Source organism: Lactuca virosa, chromosome 6 (genome assembly GCF_052849685.1).
Source record: "Lactuca virosa cultivar CGN04683 chromosome 6, Lactuca_virosa_CGN04683_v6, whole genome shotgun sequence".
Taxonomy (NCBI): Eukaryota; Viridiplantae; Streptophyta; class Magnoliopsida; order Asterales; family Asteraceae; genus Lactuca; species Lactuca virosa.
This window is the reverse complement of record NC_136431.1, coordinates 106,396,063-106,416,483: the sequence shown is the minus strand read 5'-3', so window position 1 is coordinate 106,416,483 and position 20,421 is coordinate 106,396,063. Positions and strand designations below refer to the sequence as shown.

At 31.5% G+C, this 20,421-nt stretch overlaps 1 pseudogene; it reads left to right on the top strand.

The window, feature by feature from the left end:
- The first annotated feature begins 2,055 nt into the window (after nucleotides 1-2,055).
- Nucleotides 2,056-2,171, top strand: LOC145122921 (5S ribosomal RNA; annotated as a pseudogene).
- Nucleotides 2,172-20,421: the final 18,250 nt, after the last annotated feature.

Sequence of the window (20,421 nt, the reverse complement as noted above, 5' to 3'; positions counted from 1 at the left end):
CCACCTAATTTGTAACATCCCTCCTCTGGCACGTATCACAATATTGTCCGCTTTGGGCTCCTGACGCGAAAACTTCCTAGGGTTGTACCAGCTTTAAATGAGCATATGGAGATTTTCTGTGACAACGAGGGTGCGGTCACCTTAGCAAGGAACCAAGGGATCATGGCAGATCTAGGCACATCGACAGAAAATATCACTTCATTAGACATCAAGTAGAAGAAGGACTCCTCGTAGTGAAGGGGGTATCGTCATAGGAGAACCTAGCAGATCCCCTTACGAAGGGACTGAGTAGGGTTAAGCACTTGCAGCACGCTAGGAGTATCGGGCAGAAGGACGATATTAGTTTTTAGTGATTAGATAGATTTTAAGAAACTTGTAATAACTAAAATGTAATTGACATTTGATGATTGAATAAAAGGAGTTTTATTTATAAGTAAAGATACTATCTTGTGTCAGTTGTTTACTATTGTTTCATTTTTGCATGTTTTGACTTCCAGAATAATAAGATTATTCAAACTATCCACAATCGATCATACTTTGGAAGTAGGTTATGAGACTAGACTGTCATGAATGGGTTTGTAAGATTGTCTAAGGAGTTAGACATAGCAAAAGTTTGCTACAACATTCATGAGTGCTCTTGAAATGAGATTTGAGTATTGGACTAAACCCACGCTCACATGAATCACTTCATGGAATTTATCACGAGTGATTGTGAGATGATAATATCGTATAATCTTCAAACCTAGATATATGAGTTGTTGATTATGAGTTGGTTGTACATTTATAGTGCGAAAACGCATCAGTAAATTGTTTTTATAAAACGTGTTGTTGTGTATGATTCATCGAGTAGTTAGTACAAGCATATAAGTCGAAGTTTATCTGTTCCTTTTATCCTAAGAGGATTAAAAGCGATATCTTGGGCCCCTCGATGATTTTGTTTTGACTTATGTGTCGGGCCCGGTCAGGACTCAATTGATGTGTTTAATTAAGTTCTATGTCAAACAAATCAGAAATCAGGAAACAAACTGCTGGACAATGAGTATGACTTTATTCCATGTCTTTGTCCACACAATCTTGAAGAACAGAGGATTATATGATCCCTTATCTAATGGATGCGTCAAAGTTCGACATCGGCTTTTAAGAGCTACGATTGCTAATCGGATTTTGAAGTCATGCTTACAGTTATAGTTATTAGACTTATCCAAGTGGGAGACTGTTGGATTAGGTGTCTAAGCCCATAACTATAATTGGTATGTACTTACCCCAATAGTAGCATGGTCCATTTCGGGTTGCCTTCATCAGAACAATTTGATAGGATGGATATTTGAGAAAGATGCTATTTGTGATTTATTTAATTGGTATTGATCAAGAATAAATTTAGTGATCAAAAGAGACTAATTAAATTAACAGGGGCTGATTATGTAAATCAGTGATACTTATGGTTTGGGCTAATGATCCATGATTGATTTGTGATGGTCTAAGCTTATGAGATAGTCCATGAAGTGTTAGTCCAAATCAATTGTTGGAACATAAGCCTAACTGTATGAATTAGGGTTTACAAGTGACCCTTGGAATTCTACACTATAAATGTGTACCCTTAGCTCCAAAATCGGCACACTTGCATTCCAAGAAGAAGCTAGCCAATTTTTGATGTCTCCTAAACCTCTCTCATTGTCTTCTAATTGTTCTTGGTGTTTGTGACTAGTTTGAGGAGTCATACTTGCGGTGCTAAGCTCTTATAAGGCCAAGTTCTACAAGCTACAACAAGAGGTAATCATCTAACTAGTTTTTATGATACATATATCAAAGTTGCATGCTAGTTAGGCTTCATGCTTTGGAAAATGAATATTGCATGTATAATTAGATAAAACTTAGATCCAAAGCATTAGGGTTGTATGTGCACCATAGGGATGTTAGAGTACATAAAACCCAACAGTCGGAACAATTATTTTTTAGTTAATCGATATTAGAAAAGTGGGTTGTTACAAGTTGGTATCAGAGCTAGGGCACAGGTCGATGTGTTCGATGTGGACGTCGAACCCTATAACGGGGGTGAAGGTGGGTTGCACCGGGATGGCAACAGATCCCATAAGAACTCTGTAGTTAAGCGTGCTCGGGCGGGAGTAGTACCGGGATGGGTGACCCCCCGGGAAGACCTCGTGCCGAGTGGCCCAAAGCGGACAATATTGTGATACGTGCCAGAGGGGGATGTTACATCAGATCATGACTGCTTGAAGTGGCTAAGAAGATTAGACATAACAATTGTGTTGCTGCAACATTCATGAGTACTTAGAAAATAAAGATTTTGAGTATTTGATAAACCCACACTCAGATAATTAATCCATGGATTCTATAATGAGTAATTCTGAGATGATAATATCTTATATTCTTAAAACAGAAATATATATGAGTTGTAGTTTACAAGTCGGTTGTGCATTGGTGCTATGTAAACGCATCAGTTACTTGATGTTATAAAACTTAGAGTCGTGTATGATTTGGTGAGTAAAAGATACAAGCATATGAGTCAAAGACTATTCGTTCCTTTTTCCCTAATAGGAAAAACGATATCTTTGGACCCCTCAGTGATTTAGTGTTGACTTATAGAGTTGGTCCCAGCTAGGACTAAATTAATGTGTTCAATTAGTAAGTCTTATGAGGTCATCACATTTCAGGAAATAGGTAAACAGAATTTTGGACAATGAGATTGATTCTAATCCGTGTCTCGTGTCCATACAATATCTTGTAGAATGAAGGAATATTTGATCACTTATCTTAGGACCAATGACCGATCAGTTCAGAGGCTGGAGTTGCTCTGGGAAGCACACTTTGCTATTAGTTTAGAAGTTATACTGAAAATTATATTTATAGACTTATCTAAGTGGGAGACTGTTGGATTAGGTGTCTAAGCAAAAACTAAATCGGTACGTACTTAAATTAAAAACATAGTCCTTTTGGGTTGCCCTCAGACGTAGTAATCGAATGTGATGACTTTTAGAGAGACAGAGACAGAGACAGAGACAGAGACAGAGAGAGATTGATTTATTGATTTATTATATGATTAATAAATAGCAATAAATGATTTGTTAATATATTATAAGAACAATATATTAATTAGAAAATAGTATTATTTAATTAAGAATGAATAAGAAATTAATTAGAATTAATTGGATTAATTAAAAATGCAAGGACCTAAGCTATAATTGTTTAATAGTTGAATAAAAGGGATTCCAGAATCTTCCCAAAGGGGTAGAAGGTTTTGGAGAGGCATTTTAGGGTTTCTAGAATATCCCATAAGATAATTAGGAAACCAAATAATTATCTGATTTGAAATATTGCCTTTGGCCTAGCGGTAAGGAGTAACTCTTTTAAATGAGAGGTCATGGGTTCAAGTCTCACTAGGAGACATTGATGGTGTTTAGGATTAGACTAGGAGTAGGATAGTTTGCCATTTCAAAAAAAAAATCAAGTAAGGGTTATCTAGGGTTTTACCTATCAGCTATAAATAGGGTCTATTAGCCTCATATCTTCGACCATTTCTTTTGCTAAGAGCATAGCCGAAAATCTGATTTCCTTCGCCTCTCTCTTCAAGTTCCTTAGTTGTTGGGGTTTGGGTGTGAACCATTAGAGACACGAGATTTTGTGGTGCTAGCTTCCAAGAGTTTTTGAAGATTGGTTTGTGCCACACCCCGCTAAAGCGGAAACACAGGGCGTGGCAGTACAAAGGGTTTCATCGCAAAAGAAATTACAAATCATTACAAATTCACAATGGGTTTGAACAACTTTTAAAAGAAATTACAATGTAAATTGAAATACAACACATGCGAATGCTCCTAAAAGTGAAGTGTCCCTAAGTGTCACTTACTCGATGATTCCTGAAAAAGCATGTAAAACGAGCGTCAACTATAAAAATAGTTGGTGAGTACTCACAAGTTTAAAAATAATATTGGTTTCATGAATCGAAATCAAATTTTGATATAAGTTTCCATAGATAAAAATATATTGCTAAAATGAGTAAATAAGTTTGTGTAAACAAAGTTTGTTGTCATCATGAGAAATAAAGTATGTTGCCCAAAAGAGATGCAACGTTCATATCCTCATGTGAAATAAAGTTTGTTACTAAAATGAGTAATCAAGTTTCATTGCTATAAGGAGCAAACAAGTTCGTTACTATAAGAAGCAACCAATTTTGTTGCTAAAACAAGTAAATAAGTATTTAGTAACAAAAGTTCGTTGTTATAATGAGATACAAAGTTTATTGCTATAATAAGAAACAAAGTTGATTGCTATAATTGATAAACGAGTTTATTGCCATAATAAATAACAAGTTTATTGCTATAACGAGAAACAAAGTTGATTGCTATAATTGATAAACGAGTTTATTGCCATAATAAATAACAAGTTTATTGCTATAACGAGAAACGAGTTTGTATGTGTATGAGCAAACAATGAGTCTCAACCAAACCTGTGACTGAAGCCCTATCAAGATCTATGCTTATCGTTCCATAGATGAATATGGTATCATGCACTCCAGCAATAGGGCGAGTGAGGAGTTGTCAATTCCTAATAGCGCTATCCATAATGACCATTGGCTCAAAGAGTTAATGGTTAGAGATAAGGGAAGGGCCTTAGTACGATAAGTTCTCATGTTCCGTGTTGCATAGACATACATAGAGAGACATAGCAATAAAATAGCAATCATGTTTGATACAAATCAATTTAAATACAACATTCAAATAATAGTTTTTCGGGACATGCTTTTCCACCCCAAAACATAAAAACTGAAAATAGGGGAGTGCGTGAATACTCACAATATGCAAAATATAGCAACCAAGTTTATACGAGTCAAATAAATACAACGAACATAAATAGTTTAGGACATGCTTTTCCACCCCAAAACGTAAAAACCGAAAATAGGGGAGTGGTGAATACTCACAATGCATTGAGATGATGCAAATGATGCCTTGATCTACGCTCCACTCGTACCACTATCGTTTTCCTACAACGATGTTACACACTAATGAGTCTCTAATTGAAATCTAATACTAGTATACTTACTACTACAATAGAATTATGCCAATAATGTGTCAAAATTTAATATTGATAAGTTACAAACATTTTTCTGTGGAAATTAAGTTTCAAAGAATCAATTGTTATATAACAATTTAAGTGGGAAAATTTCCATTATTGAAATGTTAATATTTAACATTTTAGAGGTGTTCCAACGATTAAATATTCAAAACGAAATCAATTTAGTTCTAAACTTTCCCAAACTTTGTATTTCATTTTTAATTGAAGTCAAACACCTTAAGATAAATTTTCTTGAATTTTTGATTTGTCTAACTATTTTTCACCATTTAATTCCATGAATAATCATAAAATAATGGAAAAATAGTAAATTATCATGAAAAATTCTTGTAATTTTTGTGTAACTATTTTACAGTGTATATAATCTAGGAAAATATTAATATGTGTTTTCAAAAAGTTTAACACAATTTTTCTGATTTTTGTACATTTAAGTGTATTAAATCTTGGGAAAATAGAAGAAAAATAGCATACAGAAGATAAAAATCATCAAAATTTTTATGTATCATCCTAACATATTATAAGAGTTTCTGGTAAATTTTCATGAATTTTGGATGAGTAAAACTATTTTTCCAGTTTTTAGTCCATTATAAACACAAAAATTCAAGAAAAATAGATATACATTTTCAAAAATTCCCAAAATATTTTTCGGAGTCTTAAATATAAGGTACAAGCTGCGAAAAATAAGAAATAACATTTTCACATTCCCTAAAGTGGTTTTATGATTTATTAGAGCTAAATAAAAAGAAAATTAAAAACCATACTAAACAGTAACAAAAATCGATGAAACTTCATGAGAGATGTTTATTAACTTAAAGGGTCATCCAAAAATATTTCCAGAATTTATTTACGAGTTTAAGTATTTTATATGCTTTAACACTCTATTTTATTATTATTTTCATGTAAAAATAAAGAAAATATATATTGAGCTGAAAATTTCCAGAATGCAACTTCAAACAATTTAATAACAATGAAAAATTGTTTTCTTATTTTTGATGTCGAAAAACATGCCTAAAGGCTCAAACAATTATAGAGAAAACTTGATTCTTGTGATTTTGGTAAAAAATATTGATGTTACTTTGAGAATTTTTGCAACATGTTCCAAAGGCTTTTGAATCAAGATATTTTTATACCTCTTAATACATGATGTTACGTGCTCAAGTTAATTTTTCCTTGATTTTTAGTGATGAATAAGATCTTTGAACATGCAATACAAAACTAGTATTCACAAAAAAGGTGCTGATTGAGCAACAGTTTTGTAAAAATTGCTAAAAATCGAAATATTTGAATTTTCCAATGAGGTAAGATGGGTTTGAAAGCTAACTCAAAATATTATATTTCAGAAAAAGAATCCCGAATTTTGGTTAAGAAATGAGTGAGATATGACAGTTTAAAGTCAGGTAAAGAAATCTGGCAGATTGCATGCATGGTGATTGGTTAGAAAAATGAGTTTTCATCATTTCTTTGAGTAAATCTTTTGAAATATTTTAAAAGATATCATGATAAACTTATATTCTAGTCATGTTTCCAGAGATCAAAAGATTAAAACTTATCAAAATGTATACATTCATTTATGAACAAAATTTTGTTTCTCAAAAACTCTTAACTTGAGTTTGATGTTTTAATCCTTAAAATCGATTTTTGCACTAAGATCATGAACATGCAACCTTGTTTATCATACATGCATGGTGTTAAAACACATCCATCATGTTCTAAAAACCATTTTAACAAAAAGAAAACAAGTTTGAAGAAGATGAAGAAGGAGAAAGTGTAAGAAAAGAGCAAAACTTGAAGGAAAAGTGAAGTAGAAATCGATTTTACCTTCAAGAATACCACAAGATGATGAAGATTTCGAGTTTGAGGAGTGTTCTTGGGTTTGTTTTCTGGAATATTTCTTGGTTCTTTAGAGGGAGGAAGAGAGAATGGAGTGGTGTTTGGAGAGAAAAAGTAGAGAGAAGGTAGAGAGAGTTTTCTAGAGAGAGAAAGAAGAGAGATGTGTGTGTTGGAGAATGAGAGTGTGAGAGAGAGATATGGGGAGAGAGGGATCCGATTTTAGGGGAGGAGAGGCTCCCTATCTCTTGTTTCTTTTATAAAAATTCAAATCTTTTATAAAAATATCCAACTTTTTATAAAATGTGCACCTTAACCTAGTTTTTATGCATAAAACTCTTGATTTTTGGTTTATAAATTAAGGGTAAATGTTAATGAGTTAAATTTTATTTTCCTTGAATGCATTTTCATAATTTTAATTGTTATAAGATCATATTATAAGGTTCATGATTATTTTTATAGAATTTTTAAGGTCAAAGTTTATAAATGTGAGTTTTTAGGGCATTTAGGGTTTTTGAGAGTTTGTAAATCTTTGGATATCAAAATTACTTGAATTTTGAGACTTCAAACTATTTTAGAGTTTCATAACTCTTATTCAAATTAGAAATATTGTTTGTAATTTATTTTTAGCGGTTTATTGGCATTCTATGTAGTGATTCCGAGATTCAAACGAAATTGAGGAATCAAGTATACTAGTCCTACTCTTCAACTTTGACTTAAGTTTCTATGAGACTTTGACCTAATTTCTACTTCTAGGTCAAGTGCATGATGTGTGAATATGATTCATGAAATGGTGTTCGAGTCAAAGAATGACCCGAATATGGATAGTCTCTACAGTTAAGTAGTTATAGAATTCACATATCAATGTGAAATCTATGCACACTATCCATTGATTCTAATTGTTTCCAAGTTTCTAGTAGGTTATAACTTAGCTTCTAGTTACTAAGTCTAGTATGTGTAGTGCCTATATGTGCAACTAAGTTTAGTCAAATCTAAAACCGACTCGAATTTTGACGACTGTCACAGTCTCCCCGGTTGAAAGAATTTCGTCCCGAAATTAAATTCGTGACGTATTCTATTAGAACTCAGCCGAATACAATTGTATCGTTCGGGAGGTGGTGACTTGAAGTGTTCTTTGATTATTTTGGGTTAATTCTCCAAGGGAAGAGCCCAGTTCTTTAGCTATAATCAAAGTAATGTTTCCTTAATTCGAGTTCTACAGTCTAGATTGCGAGAAATTAGGATCATGGAAATCATGATCCAACCATGGCGACCTAGTTGAAAAAGATTATTTAATTAGATATTATCTGAATCAAGAGAGTTATAAATTTTTTTTTTCCGAAGCACCAACTGCATTTAGCGTTAAATCCGCATTGATCTTTAAGTTGCATTCTAAATTAGCACTAAGTGTGAATTTGCCGCCTAATAAAGAAGAGATTAGGAACAATTTGTTCACTTCCGGGTTGGCTACTACATCTGGAAAGGATATATTTTGAAATAAGACGGGGTAGCACGAATGAAAGAGAAGCGATTGAGGGTAAGTTCCTAAAATACGTACTAAGGGTAGGCAACGAAGTTTTGGTACATCTCAAATGTAAAGGCTAATTAAGTGTCGTCGACAAAATAAATTACGAATGATTGAGCATCTCCGAGGCTATAATTACTACTACGGTTACTCTTACAATAATAAAACCATATTCGAAGAATAAATATATTTAGAGAGTCATTGGTGCAAATGGAGGCGATGAAAATTTATGATAAATTAAATCACATTGTGTATATAGCATTTTAAGTGTTTAGAAGTGATTAAAAATCTCATTGTTATCAAAATGTTTGTTTAGAAATGATAATTAATCTCACTATTATCAAAATGTGTAATAATTCCAAGATAATGAAGATACATGTGTGGCGATCCAACAAAGTAGTAAAATAATAAAAAGATAAATTAAAGTTAAATGTTTAAGTCGTCATTAAGGGAAATTTTTTTTTTATAGAAATATTGATATTAGGCTTTTTGTAAAATTGACTAATTGTCTAAGTCATGACAAATACAAGTTTAAGAGGAGTCAGAATATTTATGAAAACAAGTTTGAGAGTTTAGGAACTCACTAAAAATTGCAAAGTAGAATGCTATTTTTAAGAAATGAATAAAAATACCGATCATTGAAAATAGTGCATTCTTAGTTTAGTGTTTCTACAAAAACAATCATTTAGAAAATAGATAATCGTAAGATTTAAAACTTTTTATGATTTTAAAGAAAAGATGAAACATAAGAAATGTATTCTTGACATATATTTTCCGGATATAGAAAAATTATAAGCATAAGGGTCTTCATCTTGTGTATTAACTATAAGGAAAAACATAATGAAACTTGCATTTTTAAATCAAGTTTCCGAATTTAGAACGAAAGAGCAAATGTAAATAAGGATCACTTGTTTATAGTAGATTTCAAAATAAAAACAAGATGTATATGATAAAAGGCGTAATTGAATATATCAAAGTTGACTAAATCAAAATTATGTCTCACGACTATACACGTATTAATTGCTCAAAACGAAAGGGTAGACTTCTAGTCTGTATGTGTACGAACATGATACCATGAGAAGCAAAATAGACAGAAACAAAGTTAGTCAATGTATTATGTTATTATCGTGGGTGTGCAATATCTAAAATTAGAAGGAGAGCAAGAAATCAAGTGCCGGGGATAGAAAAGGAAGGTACCGGCGACAATGATTGTTATCGTTAAAATTTTAAGAATAATATGTATAGGTAGATTTAAAGCCAAGTCGAGAGATTTTTCAAACTTCAATATTTGATGTATGTTGATGATTAAATAGACATGTGGAACTTTTAAAGTGTTTGCTAAAAATCATGAGTGATCTATTAAGTTAAACTCCATTTGTGAAAAAGAAGAAGCACTACAAACGGTAGTTGAAAATCTGACAATTTGACTTTTTAGAATGGAGTTCAATAATAGTTAAAACATATAAGGTAAAGACTCAATAGATTTAGAAGAGTAATTATACATTGTTGAAGGTGCGTCACTGGAAATTTAAAAGTGAACACTAAGTTTTGCAATGCTTTATATTTTAGAAGTTTTACAGATTATTTAACTAATTTGTAATAAAATATACAAATAAGGTGTGTTTTGAAATGTACGCATTAGTGATGCCTTGTAATCACGCTTGGAGTAGAAAGTTGTAAAAAATACCATGTTGGGTTTCAAGAAAACACATTTAAGTAAAGTACGATGCCTAAATGGGGAAGTAGTCAAAAGTCTTAAAACAAAAGTGGTTTGAAGATCCGATGAAGCTTTTACACATAATATGAACTTTAACGTCATATGTTTAAGTTTTATAGTAAAGAGTTTAAACACGATTATAAAAGAAAATGTTTCTAGTTTTTCAAAGACGTGTCAAAATGGTAAGCAATGTTTAAAATGGTTTATATGCCCTTAAAAGCACATCAATCCATTGAAATGAATTTGAAATGAAATTGAAATAGCAAGGTTAAAACCAATATTGGTTAAATTGAGTTTTGAAGAAAAGTGTTAAGTTAAAGTAAGTTGTCAAAAGATTTTTAGCGAGAATATGACTTACATTGTTAGGAAATGTCTAGTAAGTTGTATGAAGTGGTTATAAAGTATTTTATCGATGATAAATAAAACCGATGAAACGAAATAATTTTTCGATGGAAGATTAAGAAGTAAGGAATAAGTATATTAGTGTAGCTGATCGTACCTAAATACTAAGGCGAGTACAAGGCGAGTATAAGACGAGTACTGATGTCTTTTTCCCTAAGATAAAGGGCAAGAAAAATTGTTTGAAAAACGTTTTATGGTGTCAATGCAGTTTCGTGGCCTTTTATAGAGGTCAAAGGGATATCCTATGTTAAGTTTTAACCTGAAGGTGGAAACAACCTAAAGCTAAATCGTAGCGTAGTAATAAGGTCTCACGTATTAGTAGCAATAGGTTAAACCTTTGTGTCTCCTTGTGAGTCGAATCCGGAATGCCCGTCAATGGTATCCAAGTGATTACTTAGTGGTGACTCATCTACATCCTTACGCGATGCTCCGATTATCATTAGTGTCGGTATCGAAACGCTTTTTCCTAGTTGTAACTCTAGTACGAAGACGATGAAGAGGTATTGAGGGATAATTGGTATAGGTTTCGACTTAAGATTATTACTAGTGTATATCTAACTACTAACCTTATATCTAAAGTCAATAGCTACCGAGGAATACTCATTCTCAGTACTAAGTGCATTGCTCCTAGAGTGACTAGTGATATAACCTAAGTGGTTAACCTAGCACTTGATAAGGGGTAAGAATATTTCTAAATAAAGGCATTGTTATAAAAGTGCACTTAGTTTCTAAGTGTATCTAGATGAATGCCTATAATATGCAATGCATGTACGCACACCGAAATTTTTTTTTTTTTCAAAAGTTTAAGTTGAAAATTGTTTGGAACATAATTCTAGTATAACCGTTTCCAGCCTCACATTAACCTTCCTTAATTAAGCATAGTTGGCCAGGCTATACTTAATTAAAGTCCAATAATGCGTACTCGAATTAGTTATACCAGGAGTATGTTCGGTATTTTAAAAACATTTTGAAAATTTTTGGCTATAGTTGTGGTTCTCCAAAGGAAAACCGGTATTCTCTATAACCTTCGGCTCTGATACCATTTCCTGTCACACCCCGCTAAAGCGAAAACACAGGGCGTAGCAGTACAAAGGGTTTCATCGCAAAAGAAATTACAAATCATTACAAATTCACAATGGGTTTGAACAACTTTTAAAAGAAATTACAATGTAAATTGAAATACAACACATGCGAATGCTCCTAAAAGTGAAGTGTCCCTAAGTGCCACTTACTCGATGATTCCTGAAAAAGCATGTAAAACGAGCGTCAACTATAAAAATAGTTGGTGAGTACTCACAAGTTTAAAAATAATATTGGTTTCATGAATCGAAATCAAATTTTGATATAAGTTTCCATAGATAAAAATATATTGCTAAAATGAGTAAATAAGTTTGTGTAAACAAAGTTTGTTGTCATCATGAGAAATAAAGTATGTTGCCCAAAAGAGATGCAACGTTCATATCCTCATGTGAAATAAAGTTTGTTACTAAAATGAGTAATCAAGTTTCATTGCTACAAGGAGCAAACAAGTTTGTTACTATAAGAAGCAACCAATTTTGTTGCTAAAACAAGTAAATAAGTATTTAGTAACAAAAGTTCGTTGTTATAATGAGATACAAAGTTTATTGCTATAATAAGAAACAAAGTTGATTGCTATAATTGATAAACGAGTTTATTGCCATAATAAATAACAAGTTTATTGCTATAACGAGAAACAAAGTTGATTGCTATAATTGATAAACGAGTTTATTGCCATAATAAATAACAAGTTTATTGCTATAACGAGAAACGAGTTTGTATGTGTATGAGCAAACAATGAGTCTCAACCAAACCTGTGACTGAAGCCCTATCAAGATCTATGCTTATCGTTCCATAGATGAATATGGTATCATGCACTCCAGCAATAGGGCGAGTGAGGAGTTGTCAATTCCTAATAGCGTTATCCATAATGACCATTGGCTCAAAGAGTTAATGGTTAGAGATAAGGGAAGGGCCTTAGTACGATAAGTTCTCATGTTCCGTGTTGCATAGACATACATAGAGAGACATAGCAATAAAATAGCAATCATGTTTGATACAAATCAATTTAAATACAACATTTAAATAATAGTTTTTCGGGACATGCTTTTCCACCCCAAAACATAAAAACTGAAAATAGGGGAGTGCGTGAATACTCACAATATGCAAAATATAGCAACCAAGTTTATACGAGTCAAATAAATACAACGAACATAAATAGTTTAGGACATGCTTTTCCACCCCAAAACGTAAAAACCGAAAATAGAGGAGTGGTGAATACTCACAATGCATTGAGATGATGCAAATGATGCCTTGATCTACGCTCCACTCGTACCACTATCGTTTTCCTACAACGATGTTACACACTAATGAGTCTCTAATTGAAATCTAATACTAGTATACTTACTACTACAATAGAATTATGCCAATAATATGTCAAAATTTAATATTGATAAGTTACAAATATTTTTCTGTGGAAATTAAGTTTCAAAGAATCAATTGTTATATAACAATTTAAGTGGAAAAATTTCCATTATTGAAATGTTAATATTTAACATTTTAGAGGTGTTCCAACGATTAAATATTCAAAACGAAATCAATTTAGTTCTAAACTTTCCCAAACTTTGTATTTCATTTTTAATTGAAGTCAAACACCTTAAGATAAATTTTCTTGAATTTTTGATTTGTCTAACTATTTTTCACCATTTAATTCCATGAATAATCATAAAATCATGGAAAAATAGTAAATTATCATGAAAAATTCTTGTAATTTTTGTGTAACTATTTTACAGTGTACATAATCTAGGAAAAATATTAATATGTGTTTTCAAAAAGTTTAACACAATTTTTCTGATTTTTGTACATTTAAGTGTATTAAATCTTGGGAAAATAGAAGAAAAATAGCATACAGAAGATAAAAATCATCAAAATTTTTATGTATCATCCTAACATATTATAAGAGTTTCTGGTAAATTTTCATGAATTTTGGATGAGTAAAACTATTTTTCCAGTTTTTAGTCCATTATAAACACAAAAATTCAAGAAAAATAGATATACATTTTCAAAAATTCCCAAAATATTTTTCGGAGTCTTAAATAAAAGGTACAAGCTGCGAAAAATAAGAAATAATATTTTTACATTCCCTAAAGTGGTTTTATGATTTATTAGAGCTAAATAAAAAGAAAATTAAAAACCATACTAAACAGTAACAAAAATCGATGAAACTTCATGAGAGATGTTTATTAACTTAAAGGGTCATCCACAAATATTTCCAGAATTTATTTACGAGTTTAAGTATTTTATATGCTTTAACACTCTATTTTATTATTATTTTCATGTAAAAATAAAGAAAATATATATTGAGCTGAAAATTTCCAGAATGCAACTTCAAACAATTTAATAACAATGAAAAATTGTTTTCTTATTTTTGATGTCGAAAAACATGCCTAAAGGCTCAAACAATTATAGAGAAAACTTGATTCTTGTGATTTTGGTAAAACATATTGATGTTACTTTGAGAATTCTTGCAACATGTTCCAAAGGCTTTTGAATCAAGATATTTTTATACCTCTTAATACATGATGTTAAGTGCTCAAGTTAATTTTTCCTTGATTTTTAGTGATGAATAAGATCTTTGAACATGCAATACAAAACTAGTATTCACAAAAAGGTGCTGATTGAGCAACAGTTTTGTAAAAATTGCTAAAAATCGAAATATTTGAATTTTCCAATGAGGTAAGATGGGTTTGGAAGCTAACTCAAAATATTATATTTCAGAAAAAGAATTCCGAATTTTGGTTAAGAAATGAGTGAGATATGACAGTTTAAAGTCAGGTAAAGAAATCTGGCAGATTGCATGCATGGTGATTGGTTAGAAAAATGAGTTTTCATCATTTCTTTGAGTAAATCTTTTGAAATATTTTAAAAGATATCATGATAAACTTATATTCTAGTCATGTTTCCAGAGATCAAAAGATTAAAACTTATCAAAATGTATACATTCATTTATGAACAAAATTTTGTTTCTCAAAAACTCTTAACTTGAGTTTGATGTTTTAATCCTTAAAATCGATTTTTGCACTAAGATCATGAACATGCAACCTTGTTTATCATACATGCATGGTGTTAAAACACATCCATCATGTTCTAAAAACCATTATAACAAAAAGAAAACAAGTTTGAAGAAGATGAAGAAGGAGAAAGTGTAAGAAAAGAGCAAAACTTGAAGGAAAAGTGAAGTAGAAATCGATTTTACCTTCAAGAATACCACAAGATGATGAAGATTTCGAGTTTGAGGAGTGTTCTTGGGTTTGTTTTCTGGAATATTTCTTGGTTCTTTAGAGGGAGGAAGAGAGAATGGAGTAGTGTTTGGAGAGAAAAAGTAGAGAGAAGGTAGAGAGAGTTTTCTAGAGAGAGAAAGAAGAGAGATGTGTGTGTTGGAGAATGAGAGTGTGAGAGAGAGATATGGGGAGAGAGGGATCCGATTTTAGGGGAGGAGAGGCTCCCTATCTCTTGTTTCTTTTATAAAAATTCAAATCTTTTATAAAAATATCCAACTTTTTATAAAATGTGCACCTTAACCTAGTTTTTATGCATAAAACTCTTGATTTTTGGTTTATAAATTAAGGGTAAATGTTAATGAGTTAAATTTCATTTTCCTTGAATGCATTTTCATAATTTTAATTGTTATAAGATCATATTATAAGGTTCATGATTATTTTTATAGAATTTTTAAGGTCAAAGTTTATAAATGTGAGTTTTTAGGGCATTTAGGGTTTTTGAGAGTTTGTAAATCTTTGGATATCAAAATTACTTGAATTTTGAGACTTCAAACTATTTTAGAGTTTCATAACTCTTATTCAAATTAGAAATATTGTTTGTAATTTATTTTTAGCGGTTTATTGGCATTCTATGTAGTGATTCCGAGATTCAAACGAAATTGAGGAATCAAGTATACTAGTCCTACTCTTCAACTTTGACTTAAGTTTCTATGAGACTTTGACCTAATTTCTACTTCTAGGTCAAGTGCATGATGTGTGAATATGATTCATGAAATGGTGTTCGAGTCAAAGAATGACCCGAATATGGATAGTCTCTACAGTTAAGTAGTTATAGAATTCACATATCAATGTGAAATCTATGCACACTATCCATTGATTCTAATTGTTTCCAAGTTTCTAGTAGGTTATAACTTAGCTTCTAGTTACTAAGTCTAGTATGTGTAGTGCCTATATGTGCAACTAAGTTTAGTCAAATCTAAAACCGACTCGAATTTTGACGACTGTCACAGTCTCCCCGGTTGAAAGAATTTCGTCCCGAAATTAAATTCGTGACGTATTCTATTAGAACTCAGCCGAATACAATTGTATCGTTCGGGAGGTGGTGACTTGAAGTGTTCTTTGATTATTTTGGGTTAATTCTCCAAGGGAAGAGCCCAGTTCTTTAGCTATAATCAAAGTAATGTTTCCTTAATTCGAGTTCTACAGTCTAGATTGCGAGAAATTAGGATCATGGAAATCATGATCCAACCATGGCGACCTAGTTGAAAAAGATTATTTAATTAGATATTATCTGAATCAAGAGAGTTATAATTTTTTTTTTCCGAAGCACCAACTGCATTTAGCGTTAAATCCGCATTGATCTTTAAGTTGCATTCTAAATTAGCACTAAGTGTGAATTTGCCGCCTAATAAAGAAGAGATTAGCAACAATTTGTTCACTTCCGGGTTGGCTACTACATCTGGAGAGGATATATTTTGAAATAAGAAGGGGTAGCACGAATGAAAGAGAAGCGATTGAGGGTAAGTTCCTAAAATACGTACTAAGGGTAGGCAACGAAGTTTTGGTACATCTCAAATGTAAAGGCTAATTAAGTGTCGTCGACAAAATAAATTACGAATGATTGAGCATCTCCGAGGCTATAATTACTACTACGGTTACTCTTACAATAATAAAACCATATTCGAAGAATAAATATATTTAGAGAGTCATTGGTGCAAATGGAGGCGATGAAAATTTATGATAAATTAAATCACATTGTGTATATAGCATTTTAAGTGTTTAGAAGTGATTAAAAATCTCATTGTTATCAAAATGTTTGTTTAGAAATGATAATTAATCTCACTATTATCAAAATGTGTAATAATTCCAAGATAATGAAGATACATGTGTGACGATCCAACAAAGTAGTAAAATAATAAAAAGATAAATTAAAGTTAAATGTTTAAGTCGTCATTAAGGGAAAAATTTTTTTTATAGAAATATTGATATTAGGCTTTTTGTAAAATTGACTAATTGTCTAAGTCATGACAAATACAAGTTTAAGAGGAGTCAGAATATTTATGAAAACAAGTTTGAGAGTTTAAGAACTCACTGAAAATTGCAAAGTAGAATGCTATTTTTAAGAAATGAATAAAAATACCGATCATTGAAAATAGTGCATTCTTAGTTTAGTGTTTCTACAAAAACAATCATTTAGAAAATAGATAATCGTAAGATTTAAAACTTTTTATGATTTTAAAGAAAAGATGAAACATAAGAAATGTATTCTTGACATATATTTTCCGGATATAGAAAAATTATAAGCATAAGGGTCTTCATCTTGTGTATTAACTATAAGGAAAAACATAATGAAACTTGCATTTTAAATCAAGTTTCCGAATTTAGAACGAAAGAGCAAATGTAAATAAGGATCACTTGTTTATAGTAGATTTCAAAATAAAAACAAGATGTATATGATAAAAGGCGTAATTGAATATATCAAAGTTGACTAAATCAAAATTATGTCTCACGACTATACACGTATTAATTGCTCAAAACGAAAGGGTAGACTTCTAGTCTGTATGTGTACGAACACGATACCATGAGAAGCAAAATAGACAGAAACAAAGTTAGTCAATGTATTATGTTATTATCGTGGGTGTGCAATATCTAAAATTAGAAGGAGAGCAAGAAATCAAGTGCGGGGGATAGAAAAGGAAGGTACCGGCGACAATGATTGCTATCGTTAAAATTTTAAGAATAATATGTATAGGTAGATTTAAAGCCAAGTCGAGATATTTTTCAAACTTCAATATTTGATGTATGTTGATGATTAAATAGACATGTGGAACTTTTAAAGTGTTTGCTAAAAATCATGAGTGATCTATTAAGTTAAACTCCATTTGTGAAAAAGAAGAAGCACTACAAACGGTAGTTGAAAATCTGACAATTTGACTTTTTAGAATGGAGTTCAATAATAGTTAAAACATATAAGGTAAAGACTGAATAGATTTAGAAGAGTAATTATACATTGTTGAAGGTGCGTCACTGGAAATTTAAAAGTGAACACTAAGTTTTGCAATGCTTTATATTTTAGAAGTTTTACAGATTATTTAACTAATTTGTAATAAAATATACAAATAAGGTGTGTTTTGAAATGTACGCATTAGTGATGCCTTGTAATCACGCTTGGAGTAGAAAGTTGTAAAAAATACCATGTTGGGTTTCAAGAAAACACATTTAAGTAAAGTACGATGCCTAAATGGGGAAGTAGTCAAAAGTCTTAAAACAAAAGTGGTTTGAAGATCCGATGAAGCTTTTACACATAATATGAACTTTAACGTCATATGTTTAAGTTTTATAGTAAAGAGTTTAAACACGATTATAAAAGAAAATGTTTCTAGTTTTTCAAAGACGTGTCAAAATGGTAAGCAATGTTTAAAATGGTTTATATGCCCTTAAAAGCACATCAATCCATTGAAATGAATTTGAAATGAAATTGAAATAGCAAGGTTAAAACCAATATTGGTTAAATTGAGTTTTGAAGAAAAGTGTTAAGTTAAAGTAAGTTGTCAAAAGATTTTTAGCGAGAATATGACTTACATTGTTAGGAAATGTCTAGTAAGTTGTATGAAGTGGTTATAAAGTATTTTATCGATGATAAATAAAACCGATGAAACGAAATAAATTTTCGATGGAAGATTAAGAAGTAAGGAATAAGTATATTAGTGTAGCTGATCGTACCTAAATACTAAGGCGAGTACAAGGCGAGTATAAGACGAGTACTGATGTCTTTTTCCCTAAGATAAAGGGCAAGAAAAATTGTTTGAAAAACGTTTTATGGTGTCAATGCAGTTTCGTGGCCTTTTATAGAGGTCAAAGGGATATCCTATGTTAAGTTTTAACCTAAAGGTGGAAACAACCTAAAGCTAAATCGTAGCGTAGTAATAAGGTCTCACGTATTAGTAGCAATAGGTTAAACCTTTGTGTCTCCTTGTGAGTCGAATCCGGAATGCCCGTCAATGGTATCCAAGTGATTACTTAGTGGTGACTCATCTACATCCTTACGCGATGCTCCGATTATCATTCGTGTCGGTATCGAAACGCTTTTTCCTAGTTGTAACTCTAGTACGAAGACGATGAAGAGGTATTGAGGGATAATTGGTATTGGTTTCGACTTAAGATTATTACTAGTGTATATCTAACTACTAACCTTATATCTAAAGTCAATAGCTACCGAGGAATACTCATTCTCAGTACTAAGTGCATTGCTCCTAGAGTGACTAGTGATATAACCTAAGTGGTTAACCTAGCACTTGATAAGGGGTAAGAATATTTCTAAATAAAGGCATTGTTATAAAAGTGCACTTAGTTTCTAAGTGTATCTAGATGAATGCCTATAATATGCAATGCATGTACGCACACCTAAAAATTTTGTTTTTTTCAAAAGTTTAAGTTGAAAATTGTTTGGAACATAATTCTAGTATAACCGTTTCCAGCCTCACATTAACCTTCCTTAATTAAGCATAGTTGGCCAGGCTATACTTAATTAAAGTCCAATAATGCGTACTCGAATTAGTTATACCAGGAGTATGTTCGGTATTTTAAAAACATTTTGAAAATTTTTGGCTATAGTTGTGGTTCTCCAAAGGAAAACCGGTATTCTCTATAACCTTCGGCTCTGATACCATTTCCTGTCACACCCCGCTAAAGCGAAAACACAGGGCGTAGCAGTACAAAGGGTTTCATCGCAAAAGAAATTACAAATCATTACAAATTCACAATGGGTTTGAACAACTTTTAAAAGAAATTACAATGTAAATTGAAATACAACACATGTGAATGCTCCTAAAAGTGAAGTGTCCCTAAGTGCCACTTACTCGATGATTCCTGAAAAAGCATGTAAAACGAGCGTCAACTATAAAAATAGTTGGTGAGTACTCACAAGTTTAAAAATAATATTGGTTTCATGAATCGAAATCAAATTTTGATATAAGTTTCCATAGATAAAAATATATTGCTAAAATGAGTAAATAAGTTTGTGTAAACAAAGTTTGTTGTCATCATGAGAAATAAAGTATGTTGCCCAAAAGAGATGCAACGTTCATATCCTCATGTGAAATAAAGTTTGTTACTAAAATGAGTAATCAAGTTTCATTGCTACAAGGATCAAACAAGTTTGTTACTATAAGAAGCAACCAATTTTGTTGCTAAAACAAGTAAATAAGTATTTAGTAACAAAAGTTCGTTGTTATAATGAGATACAAAGTTTATTGCTATAATAAGAAACAAAGTTGATTGCTATAATTGATAAACGAGTTTATTGCCATAATAAATAACAAGTTTATTGCTATAACGAGAAACAAAGTTGATTGCTATAATTGATAAACTAGTTTATTGCCATAATAAATAACAAGTTTATTGCTATAACGAGAAACGAGTTTGTATGTGTATGAGCAAACAATGAGTCTCAACCAAACCTGTGACTGAAGCCCTATCAAGATCTATGTTTATCGTTCCATAGATGAATATGGTATCATGCACTCCAGCAATAGGGCGAGTGAGGAGTTGTCAATTCCTAATAGCGC